Source organism: Alosa sapidissima, chromosome 3 (genome assembly GCF_018492685.1).
Source record: "Alosa sapidissima isolate fAloSap1 chromosome 3, fAloSap1.pri, whole genome shotgun sequence".
In the NCBI taxonomy this organism is placed as follows: Eukaryota; Metazoa; Chordata; class Actinopteri; order Clupeiformes; family Clupeidae; genus Alosa; species Alosa sapidissima.
Window position 1 is genome coordinate 28,608,571 of NC_055959.1, and position 13,052 is coordinate 28,621,622.

Sequence of the window (13,052 nt, forward strand, 5' to 3'; positions counted from 1 at the left end):
GACACTTTGCAGCCAGCCATCATTACTAATGTGGTAGAAGCTCCACACATCAAGCTGTATCACTGTTAAGAGTTGTTGTATCAGTTACAATATAGCTCAACAAGAAAAATATCTTGCTCAAGGTGTTTTGCTCTTACTCACGACTTTTGTATGTCACAATACTGCAGTAGAAATCATGTATTCATTTAAGATAGATTATCAATACTGCAGTAGAAATCATGTATTCATTTAAGATAGATTATCAATCTTGGTTGGCTTGTAAAGGTCATAGATATACAGTACAATGCATTCTGGGTAAATTGGATCTAAACTTAATTTAATTCTATACAGTTATGCACATTCATGACAATTTGGCTAACAAATATGCTCATCTGTGAGCATTAACTGAATGTGAAAGTCAAAAAGGTAAGGTAAGGGTAGCGTAAAACATGAAGGTACAAGTTTGAACTTAATGACATATAGGCCTATATAGGCTTTCAAAAAGTCAAAGGCCCAGCAAGGACATAGGCCACAAATGATCCACAACAACTAAAGTGAGATTTTAGGGACTTTGCTTCACGTTGCTTTGCTTTTAAAGTCCAACAGCTATTATAAAATCACTGTAACCCACAACATCCCTGGGCTTATTACACACCTCTGACAAACTGATTTCATTGACTGACAGCAGTGTTTACAATTATTCACTTGGCCCATGCCCTCTTCTAACTGCTAATGACACATATTCTGCCACATTTAGCTTTTTCTGGACAATTCACTTGAGTTAGATGATTAAAATCCTCCAGGGCAGTAGCTTACAGAACCTGATCACCATGCCAGGACACATCTTGTGATAATGATCAACTGCCTGTATATCATCATTAATAAATGCCATGATTGCGTCACTGCATTAGATCACATTATTTCTATATGATTCTACAGTAAAGCAGCCTTTATGTAAATCCATGCTTGCTGGATAGACACGATTATCATTTTTATGCATTTTACAGTGTGGAAAAATCTCACATTTTTGTATTGCATTTCAACATTGAAAAACTTTGCATAAGTCATGTATGTGTTTTGTTTATGTGTGTGTGTGTGTGTGTGTGTGTGTGTGTGTGTGTGTGTGTGTGTGTGTGTGTGTGTAGTTGAATATGTGTGTATTTGGATGTGTACATGTTACATAACATAATTGTCCAGTCCTCCACCCCTCCTCTGTGTCCATACCGTCCTTCTGATTGGTCATGAACTTGCCCGCATTCTCCTCCACCCAATCACAGGGTGGCGCATAGAGCAAGACTCAGAGACCTGATTTCCCTCTCTATCCACCCCACCCCACTGCCCATCACAACAGCCCCATCGATTGGACTGGAGATGTGGGCAGCCGCAGTGCATGCTGGGAGGGGGCTGGGTGAGTTAAGTCCTGTAGCTCAGGGAGAGGGAGAGGAGAGCAGCTGATGATGCAGGAATGTCCATGAAGAATCTGGGCACCCCATTAGTGGAATGCCTGCTTAGAACTGGCCTAGAGAGGCCCTGCTCTCTCAGAGTTCATTCAGGGAGAATCTACTCTCTCAGAGTTCATTCAGGGAGAATTTGGCTTAGACGCAAATATGACTGAAAGGTTGTTTGTTTGTTTGTGTGTGTGTGTGTGTGTGTGTGTGTGTGTGTGTGTGTGTGTGTGTGTGTGTGTGTGTCTGTGTGTGTGTGTGTGTGCTTAGCCAAAGCAACTTACCGCTGAATGGGTTTGCTCAGTTTCACCAGGGCTTATCTTTCTCCTGTGAACCCTAGCAGGCAGCACTAAAGCCAACTGAGACCAGGTCTGACCTGGACCTGGGGCCACAGGCTACTGGGCATGAGAGCCATATCAGGGACACCATTACAGTCACATAAGGGGCACCATCTGTGTGTTTGTGTGTGTGTGTGTGTGTGTGTGTATGTGTGTGTTTGTGTGTGTGTGTGTGTTTGTGTGCGTCTGTTTGTGTGTGTGTGTGTGTTTGGCATCACACATAATATGGCTGAAGTCTAATAGAGATTATTTCATTGGTCGATAAACAAAGGACTGACTGTTGATTTAGTAATTGTTGAAGATACACAAGGGCACACACAAAGAACCTCTTTAAGCAACTTGATGTTATGGCTTGCTAATTTTATGTGTACTCACATCCACATTCACACATAGACATCCACACGCACGTGAGTGCGTGCACTCACACACACACACACTCACTCACTTGCCCTTTTCAATGACATTAATCTTAAGTCCAACTTATTTTCCTCTGATGAATTGAAGTCACAAGACTGGCTTGTCTGTTTCGTGCTGTCCTTTGAGGATGAGCCGATGCCGTAACAAATGGGGGGCCATTGCTGGCCACGGGATAAACATGCAGCCGAGCACTTCAGCGGTGTCAGCGCTCTCTCCCTCTCTTTCTCTCACTTTCCCTCTCTTTCTCTGTGTGTGTGTGGGGAGGAGGGTTGTTGTAGGTGTGTGTGAGCTTATAATATGTTATCCACAACAGGCTTAGTTTTGCCTTGTTGTGTGTTTTTTTTTTAAACGAATTGTTTGTTTGTTTGTTGACGCAGCCTTAAACATAAAAACATCAGTGTGTACCTATTCATTGTAAAAAATGAAAAGTTAGGGCTGTCCAATTGATCAAACCATATTACATTACCATTAAATGAAACAGTCTAGTTCTGAATGAATACATCCTTATTGTGTTCAAATAGTCATTCCGATTGAGTAATCGTTGGTTAGCTTTACTGCAAACTGTTTTTCACTCTCCTTAGAGAATGTTTACAATGTCAATGTCAATGTCATGTGAAATAGAGATGATGGGCCTACTCGTAGTTATCTCCTTTACAGCAGATCTAACGTGAACGTTATGCGATCCATTTAATTGGGAACGCATCTGCGCTCACGAGAGGGAGAGAGAGCGGCAGGTTCCAGCTGTTGTTGGTTGTTGTGCGGCCCGCCGGCCAATTTTCAAAACCCAATGTGGCCCTTGAGCCAAAAAGTTTGCCCACCCCTGTACTCTTAGGAAAAGAGGGTTTGTCACATTTACTAAATAACAAAACATTAAATTAAACAAACTCGTGTTTTTCTTTAAAACACAATGTTATTACGTTGCACTGACATATTTTGCCACAGCAATGAATTCAACCAACAGTATCATGTCAGATCAATGTGAAGCACCTAAGTACTGAGCCAGTAAGGCAAATTAACACATGAGATGCCTTGGTGTCACCATTTCATTACGTTCCCATGAGCCTTTGCAAGAACACTGAGATATTCATGCAACAGTGTTAAAGAGGGCTATGCTTAGAGACCAGTAGAATTTGGAGCCGAGTTTTATCTTATGTTATGTTTTGAGTAGGGCTGTCAAAATAACTGATTCATTTCGATTAATTAATTTGAGAAAAAATAACTGATTCAAAAAAATAACGCAGATTAATCGATTCCATATGACCTTTGACTCTGAGCCGTTGTAGTCAGTAACCATGTAAAATGAAGGAGAGAGAAGAAAATGTGCTGACTAGATCATTGATTGGAACATTTACTTTTAAACAACGGCTTGATGGTGTTGATAAAAATAAAGTGTTGATTAAAATAAAGTCCTCTGCAATGTCTGCAGCAAGGAATTTGCATATCACCGGAGTTCATCAACTCTAAAGTCGCACATCAATGCAAAGAAATAGTGTTGACATTGAGGGAAGTGTTAATTTATGAAGCACTTTTGAATTTATTTCCTCAGCATATTAGGTCATATCATGGATTATTATGGCCATTATTAAAATAATAATAAAAGAGTTTTTGAACTTTAATGTCACTAATGCTGATTATTCAATGATTTATTTGAATTTAAACATTTAAAATACTTTCACAGCAAAAAATATATATGTGATTAATTTAGATTAATTAATCACAGAGTATGTAATTAATTAGATTATTTCTTTTAATCGATTGACAGCCCTAGTTTTGAGATGAACCATGCTTTGTTCCCACTATGAATGTGTTAGTATATAAGTATATACTCTTTTGATCCTGTGAGGGAAATTTGGTCTCTGCATTTATCCCAATCCATGAATTAGTGAAACACACTCAGTACACAGTGAACACACAGTGAGGTGAAGCACACACTAATCCCGGCGCAGTGAGCTGCTTGCAACAACAGCGGCGCTCGGGGAGCAGTGAGGGGTTAGGTGCTTTGCTCAAGGGCACTTCAGCAACCCTCCGGTTACAAGTCCGAAGCGCTAACCAGTAGGCCACGGCTGCCCTTCATATAAACTTAACTTAATCAATTTCATTAAAATTACATGATCAAATTGGGTTATCAAAGCATGAATCAGTTTTGTAAACCTAGACATTTCATTCATGTGCAACCGATGTATATGATAAAATCAAGTAAATCCAGCGATTTTTTTTTTCAGTCCATACCTAGTTCTATTTAAGAGGATCCACAAGGACTCTTGCCTTATAGCTTGCCTGGCTAACGCCAAACCTCATCTCATTGAGATGGGGTCTGGGAACTACATGTACATTTTCTCGTATTTGAAACGTGGTTTACGAATGCCCAGAGCCGTTTATTGGGCGCTACGAATGTCTATCAAATGCGTCTGTACGTAGCTCATATCCGCTTCGGTGTGTCGTCATCGTCTTGCTGTCCACCCTCCATTCTGTGATTGGTTTCTTCGTTGAGGTGAAAACGAAGTCCATGGAATCCAGGCTGCCTAGCAGCGTGAATAAAATCACGCGCGTAAAGCAGCATGGGAAAACCCAGGCTACCTTATAGCAGCGGTTCCCAAACTACGTACCCCCACCATCTGACACATAAAAACTTAGCACATTCTATTGACGCATTCCAGGCGTCATGTTTAATTAGCTACATGATAACAAATAACAAAATCAAAATGTGCAACTGGTGAGCTCTCACACTAAAAAAACAGTATGGAGAAAAACATTATGAAACACAAAGAACAAAGAGAAACTAGGCTTAAGATTTAAACACCTTTCCCACATTGCCCTTTTCATCTCACGTACCCACTAGTGGAAGCTCGCGGTGGTACACAGTTTGGGAATCCCTGCCTTATAGCAAAAAACCTGAATCTCCAAACAAACCAATGCACCTTCACATGCACTCATGCACGCACACACACACACACACACACACACACACACATATCCACACACACACACACACACATATCCACACACACACACACACACACACACATCCACACAGACACAGGTGTGCACACAGATAGGCACATGTGCACACACAGTGGCGTTGGTAAATCCAGCATGCTAATCCTGAGCTGCTGTGCCACTTCTGGGTGTGAGGTGTGTGTGTGTGTGTGTGTGTGTGTCTGTGTGTGTGCTTGTGCGTGTGCGTGTGTGTGTGTGTGTGTGTGTGTGTGTGTGTGTGTGTGATATGTGTGAAGGTGTGTCTGGGTAATTTTCTAACACCACAGATAAATGCAGCTGCAGTTGACCAACAGCGTTCAATCAGGAAACAAGGTTTATTCTTTACAATGATGAGCATGTGGAGACAGGAAGGTCTCACAAGGAAGATACACGTGCACGTGGGAACAGTTGATACACGTGCACGTGGAAACAGTTGAAGTTGTAAGTGTCCCTGGAGAGGAGGGGGGGTGTCCATCAATAGGCCCAACCTTCCATGAATATGTACTGGCATAGAGGATGCTTACAGAGAGCTGAACAGAACAACAGTCTCGCTCTTACCTTGCTGGTGTCTGGAACTTGAACGTGGCCCAGAATGTGGCACACGTCTGGTTTTCAATAGCCGGCTTCAGACCGTCAAGCCAGGCCAGGCTAGGGTAATTTGAGGGGCCATCTGGTGATAGTAGCCCAGGCCTCATGAACCTGACATGTTTGTGTTCAGACTGTCAGGCCATTAGCCTCTCCGCATTACACCTCGACACGCCCTCGCTTGTGAAAACGTCACCAATACCACCCATTTTCAAACAGGATAAGCAGAAAGTTGCGTATCCCGAAAACCATAGTTGCTAACTGGCTAACTGGGAACTTAGTTAGCAACTTTGTTGGTTGCAATGCAATTTCCCATTGCCAACCAACTAAGTTGCTAACTGGTTAGCAACTATGGTTTTGGGAAACGCACCCCTGTATGCTATCGGAGTCAGTCACCTATTTCTGTCCTTTTACGTGTATGCCACTTAATAGCCACCAAGACGGCGGATTCCTAAAGAAACGCGAGCACACACAACATACGTGTATCTAAATGAGCTATGTACCATAAATTACATTTTACCGTGAATCAAAGAGCTGTAAACAGTGTTGTAAGGCTGTGTGTAACGTTACAAATCCGCTTGGAGCTCCGGTGGAATTTTGATTTCACGAAGATGTGCCGCGTGAGTGGCCACCCACCAGCCCAGCACCAAACTCTGAGTGCACAGTAAAGAAAATAGGATTTTGAAGGCAGTAGATGCTCCTGCTAAGAACCAAACCAGACTTTGTTCAAATATACACATCTATGGCTACTGGAAAATGTAAGGTTCATTTTTTCAAATGTTATTTATAAGTATTAAAAAACATCTTTATTTTAGACTTTCTGAATGAAAGGGGCTGAAACTGAAATTGGAGCTTTTACGATATTTATTTAAGTAGCCTAGGCTATTCCACACTATCGATAGCATACAACACACTGACAGGAGTACTTTTTAGTGGGATGCTTCTCTATGTTAATTAACTCATAAGTTCACTTTTAATTTTAGCCAACTGTGTTACTTGGCGACCTCTGGACAGAGTTAGCCTACTGACAGGCTAACATCTTTAATACGGACGTAACCGCTATCTCTAAACTCGGTGTACTAGCAAATACTGCTGTGCTTTCATAGCCATTCCATTCAATCATGTTTCTCGACTTCACACACAACAACGGGTTGACTCCGCCTTCACCTTGACACCACCCCTAGCCCAGCTCTAGCACCAAGTGGCCCAACGTTTAGGGTGGGCCAGAAATCAGGGGCCATAGCACCAATATAGCCCCCTAGTGGCACCAGTTAGCACCTGAAGGTGTGAAAGCAATTAGCCAGCTAGCTCGCTTTGGCTCGACGGTCTGAAGCCGGCTAATCAGTCAAAAAGGGCACATGCTACCTCACTGTTCATTGAGCTCCCCTGGCCACCCGGATTAACTCCAAGTCACTAATACTTGCTTACAAAGTGTTGGCTGGGTCTGCTCCCACATGCTTATCCCATTAATGCCCATAGTGGAAGTTTAAAATTCCCCTCCCAACACTTTTTTTTTATTACTTCCAGACTGAACTATTGCAATGCCCTTTATACTGGAATTAATGAATAATCTCTTACAGTTAGTACAAAATGCAGCCGCTATACTGCTTACCCAGACAAGGAAACAATCACATCACACTCCAGGACTGGCGACCTTGCACTGGCTTCGTGTTAAATATAGAATCCAGTATAAAGTGGCATTGACTGTTTTTAAATCATTAAATGGGCAGGCTCCAGGCTATGTAACAAACATGCTGAACTTTTACACTCCATCACGACCACTAAGATCGGCATCCCACGCACGCCTGGACACATGCTCCCTTCCCGCACACAGAGAGCTGACCGTGCTTTCAGTATCCATACACCGCACCTCTGGAACAGCTTACCACAGGACCTCAGGAAATCAGCATCATCTGTGACTGTTTTAAATCTCTACTAAAAACCCATCTTTTCAGACTTGCTTTTAACAACCACTGAGCCGTAACTACTGGATTTGAGGCCACTTGTGTTTTGTCTGTATGTTTATATGTCTGTCTCTTTTGTGTTGGTGTGTGTCTGGAGGTGTCAGCTGTTAGCCTGGCGGGCCATCCTATATCATTGAAATGTATAGTCTGGCCCAAGGGGGGGGCAGAGAATTGTCTTTCAAACTGCCTAGGCATGCAATAGGCCAGCGCTACGACCATATCCGTATCCGGTCGGCAAAACGGCAAATACATCCTTCTTCGAAAGGAATGACTTAAGTGCATTGTGTTGCTCAACTTTCAAAGAAAAGCACAAGTCCAACTTCTCCAAAGTTGACGCCAACGCCGATTCAAACAACCGCTCTTCGTTCGCCATAGCCACCTTCCTTGTTGGTCACCGTCGCAGGACTGTCGTTATCCTGTTAAGCCCGCCTTAAGACTCTCTAACAAAATAGAGCGCTGTGATTGGATGAGGTCCACGGCGTCAGCCAATAGAAATCCCTATGGTTTGATACTAGACGTACAGGCTGAGCAAATTAATTTGCCGCCGCTAGGGTGCGTCTAGATTTCTAGGCTAGTCAGCTGTAGTTGGTGCTTGAATCATCTTTTAAACCCTGTCCTTTTAACTGTGAAGCACTTTGGAATGTAATGTGCTATACAAATTATAATGACTTACTTACTTCCTTACTTCCTTACTTACTTACTTACTTACTTCTTGTCTAGTATTGCTATTGTGTAAAATTTAGAGCTACGTTATTAATGGGATTTTGCTATGGGATTTTCAATAAGAATAATACATTTGTTTGAAGTCTTTATTTTTCACCCAAACTCAATATCTCTGATACTTTGTTTCATCTTCCCTTTGACATACACATGTCAAAAATCTCCAGGCACACTCAGGTGTGAGAAAACACTGCAGGTTTATTCACGATACCGGGGGCAAGTTACCAGCAACACCATGTTCCAGTAACAAACCCAAAGTTCTGTAGGGCAAGGCCCTATCTTATACATGTTAGTTACAACATAGTAATACAAATCACATGAGTCCTTCTTACTTGAACATACAATGGTGTTTTCCAAAAACTCCTCATACATGCAGAAATACAGCAATGCATGGATACTTCTTGGACATAGCATGTGATCATCACGCCAAGTCATGTGGCTACTTCAAGTAAGATAATACAGTTGGTCTGTACAATACATATACATCATTCAGCATTTCTTGTTAGGGCTGGGCGATATGGACCAAAAGTAATATCCTGATATATTTATGTTGAATATCGATATACAATATATATCCCGATATTTTTTCCGCAAAGTTAGAGCTGTAAAATAAAATGTTCAGTCAAATATGAGTAGTTTTATTGAAAACTCACTACTCAAAAACAATAAAATGTAAACATAAAACTGGAGTGCCTTTTTTTAAATCAAAGCTCCATAAGGTGCACATTTAAAAAAGCCTATAAAATGAAATAGGCCAATCTTTTTCTGAAATAAATATATTTATATGAGAAAAATAATGTGCAGTTTCACAGCAGTGCAGAGAGCTCCAGTCAGCGGCTTGCGTGAAGCAAGGATCACGGCGCAAATTTGAACTATATCGATACATGCAATATGATCTAATTCTATATCGCCTTTTAAAATATATCGATATATCTTTTATATCGCCCAGCCCTATTTCTTGTCCTAGTATGCTCTCTGTCGGGATATTCCTAATATTACTGCCTCAGGCAGAATACCCCTAACTCGTGACAAAATGGGTCACATGACCTTTATTAGAAAGTCATGACGTGGAGAGAGCAAATGACAAAGCAAAGTTGATGCATAGAATTGAATGTACAGAAAAGAAAAGCATACACATAATATATGAAAATGTAATCACCTTTATGTTATAAATGTAGATTAATATTCACTTTTAATATATATAAACTTATTAGTAATCACTTCTATTGCATAAAATGTTGTTAATAATCCAACATTTCTACCACACATACGTACAAATACAGAAATATCCAGAAAAGCCATTTTGAAATATAATAAAGTGCTATTCTGTGTAGATCCATGTTATATGTATTCCTATGGGGTTTTACAGCAAAATCAAAATTCTGTTTCAAATCTCACATTTACACCAAATCTGTACATCTCTGACCCCATCTCTTATTCAGACAGACCCCCCCCACACACACACACAAATATACACCGACACAACACACACTCACCCACACAAGCTCACACACACGTAAACACACTGACACACTAATAACCACCATTGAATTCACATTATATTGCATTATATCATGAAACCTGTACAAAAGGTAGCTTACATGTGACTCAATTTCAACAAATCTGACTCTAACGTTTTTGCATGTTTGTGTGTGAAAGGGAGGATGATACAAAGTTTCAAAAATGTTGAACTATGAAGAAAACCCCAAAAATAGAAAATACAAATGTGTTGAAACTCAATCCTCATCAAATCTCCCCAAAACCATGTAGGAGAATATATATTTTTAATCACTTGATACATTAAGTTTTTTGACCATGTGATCGTAGGAACTTACATTTCCACTTGTGTTTTTAGGAATAGTGAAAAAATGAGTAACCCTATGTGACTAACAACTAAAAATAGTATGGTAAAATAAATGATTATATCTCAGAAACTACAAGGAGTTACATCAAATGCCTGGTACCATTGGACTCAGGGAAGGTTTAATAATGTGTGGTACTTTAGTGTAAATGTAGCAAAGCTCAGTTATCGGCATGGGTGACACAAACTTGCTGACATGGCATGGATGGCACAAACTTGCAAGCAGAGATGAAGGTGGAGGTGGAGGCCATGCCCTCATAAAAAGGCCTCAACTCACATGGGTGGCACAAGGGTTGTTCCGGCCGCTGTGCGGGTGTCTCAGTATGGGTTGGCACAGCCCAGTGGGACTGCACATCACCGCTTCCACCTCAACAGTCGGGCTGCGTGCTGTTGTTGTGCTGTGTGTGCGATTTCTCTTGAAGATCCCATTGAGAGAAAAGACAAGAGAACTTCCTCTGCTTGGTTTTACTCACTTCCTCTTCTGTTTTTCTCCCTTCTCCTTTCTCAACTCTCTCTCTCTCTCTCTCTCTCTCTCTCTTTCTCTGTACTTTTCTCTTTCTCTTTTGTTATAGATTTTGAGGTGCTCCTCTCCCGAATTTCTTGCTCTTACATGGTAACAAAGAGCTGAAGAAAAGAGGTAAGTTTGTTGTGTGTGTGTGTGTGTGTGTGTGTGTGTATGTGTCGGAATAGACTACTGCAACTAGAGTTTAGAGAGGGAGTGATTTCTCAGTTCCTCACCATTCCACTCCCACAGGGACAAGGTGTTCCAGAATGCATTGGGAGGTGTGTGTAAAGATGTGCTAATGGTTTACAACAGCACTCACAGTGCTGAGCGAAACAGTGTGAAGAGTCAGAGAGTCTAACCTGCTTTTAGCTCCACAGTGGTAAGCGTATTAACCTTGCTGATTAAACATCCGCTCCGAGATGCATGCTGCTCCCAAAGAGAAATACCACAGCCCTGACTAGAAATGACTTACGTGTGTGTGTGTGTGTGTGTGTGTGTGTGTGTGTGTGTGTGTGTGTGTGTGTGTGTGTGTGTGTGTTTGTGTGTGTGTGTGTGTGTGTGTCTGTGAGTGTGTGTGTGTGGTTTTTATGGTACAGTAGCGGGAAAAGAGGCCTGTATCTTACAGTCACTGAGCCTTCATACAGAAAGGGGAAAATATCAAGGGTCCAGACTTCCTGTCGCTCTGTTTGGCTGTCTGGTTTGGCCCCAGTGCAAACTCAGCATAACATTCTGAGATGTCACAGGCTCAACGTTGCCATAGAGATGTCAACCAGCTGCCTGTTGGTCCTGCATGTACACAATATTGTCAGTCATTTTGCAGCTATTTTTAAACATTTCCACTTCAGCCAAGTATGCATGCATACATTATAAAAGAACAAACAAAAATGAATGCATATAAATTCTAAATAGGCTAATAATTACAATTATGATAATGTTGTTGTTAGAGTTTATTGTAGTTCTTTTTAATTAATGAAATCAGGGTTCTAAATTAATACCCGCCAAATGCAGGTTAAAATTCATTTTGTCGGGTGTTACAGTATATAATAAAAACTTACTAGCCAGTTTGGCCGGTGAGGCATTACATGCATGATACATAAGGCTCTGTTCTCGGTTATTTATCCCCCTGGCAGTACTTCCTACATTTCCCATGAACACTGTGCCGTAATGCTGTGTGCTGACGTTTCAGTTTGCAGTGAAACCAGCGCGAGAGACCATGGAAATGAGCGTCTGCTAGAAAACACAAGGAAGAAGAAGAATGAACAGAGCTAGAGGAGGGAGCAAAGAGGAAGAGGAGGGAGCATAGACAAAGAGGAGGAGCATAGACAAAGAGGAGGAGCATAGACAAAGAGGAGGAGCATAGACAAAGAGGAGGAGCATAGACAAAGAGGAGGAGCATAGACAAAGAGGAGGAGCATAGACAAAGAGGAGGGAGCATAGACAAAGAGGAAGGAGCATAGACAAAGAGGAGGGAGCATAGACAAAGAGGAGGGAGCATAGACAAAGAGGAGGAGCATAGACAAAGCGGAGGGAGCATAGACAAAGCGGAGGGAGCATAGACAAAGAGGAGGGAGCATAGACAAATAGCAGGGAGTTAGCTAGTAAAGTAAAATAAAAAGTAGGGCTGTCAAAATTAACGCATTAATCGCAGTGATTAATTTTGAAATACATAGCGCGTTACAAAATATTAACGCAATTGACGCATTGTGTTTAGCCTACCTATTTCCTTTGTGGGGGGCTGATGTCATGTAACTGAAGCCGCAAGATTGTTTATTTTATTGTCTATGGAGTTAACTGAAGATGGAGAGGAACGTGAGGAAATTGTAGGCGAAAAGGTTCAGTTGAAAAAAACTGCCTGATCAGTGATCAGTGCTGGCACTACTACCACACGCATCACGCACTGTGCGTAGGGCACCAAGAGACAGAGGAGGGACCAACATTTAGCCAATAAATAGTAGCTTTACTGCAAACTGTTTTTAACTCTTGTTAGAGAAAGTTTACAATGTCAACATGAACCAACAGCATGTTACATAAAGATGATACATTGCGCACGAGAGGGAGAGAAAACTATTTGCGGGTTCCAGCTGGCTTGTCATTGTTGATGATAATTGATATCTCCTTTTTAATATAAGAAACTTATAAAATGAAATCATGAAGGCAAAAACAAATTTGGCTAGTGGAAATTCTGATTGGCTGGTAACTTTAGAAAGTTACCAGCCACACATTGGCTGGTAATTAAAATTTTTAATTTAGAACCCTGCAGGA

At 41.3% G+C, this 13,052-nt stretch overlaps 1 protein-coding gene across 2 annotated transcripts in view; it reads left to right on the top strand.

Annotated features, from left to right (window-relative positions):
* The window catches only part of stat5a (signal transducer and activator of transcription 5a), a 114,787-nt gene that overhangs the window by 75,124 nt on the left and 26,611 nt on the right, over window positions 1-13,052 (top strand). For both annotated transcript variants that reach the window (XM_042086388.1, XM_042086387.1), the window contains exon 2: window positions 10,858-10,922. The gene's annotated coding sequence lies outside the window, so the exon portion shown is untranslated. The remainder of the gene's footprint in view (window positions 1-10,857; window positions 10,923-13,052) is intronic.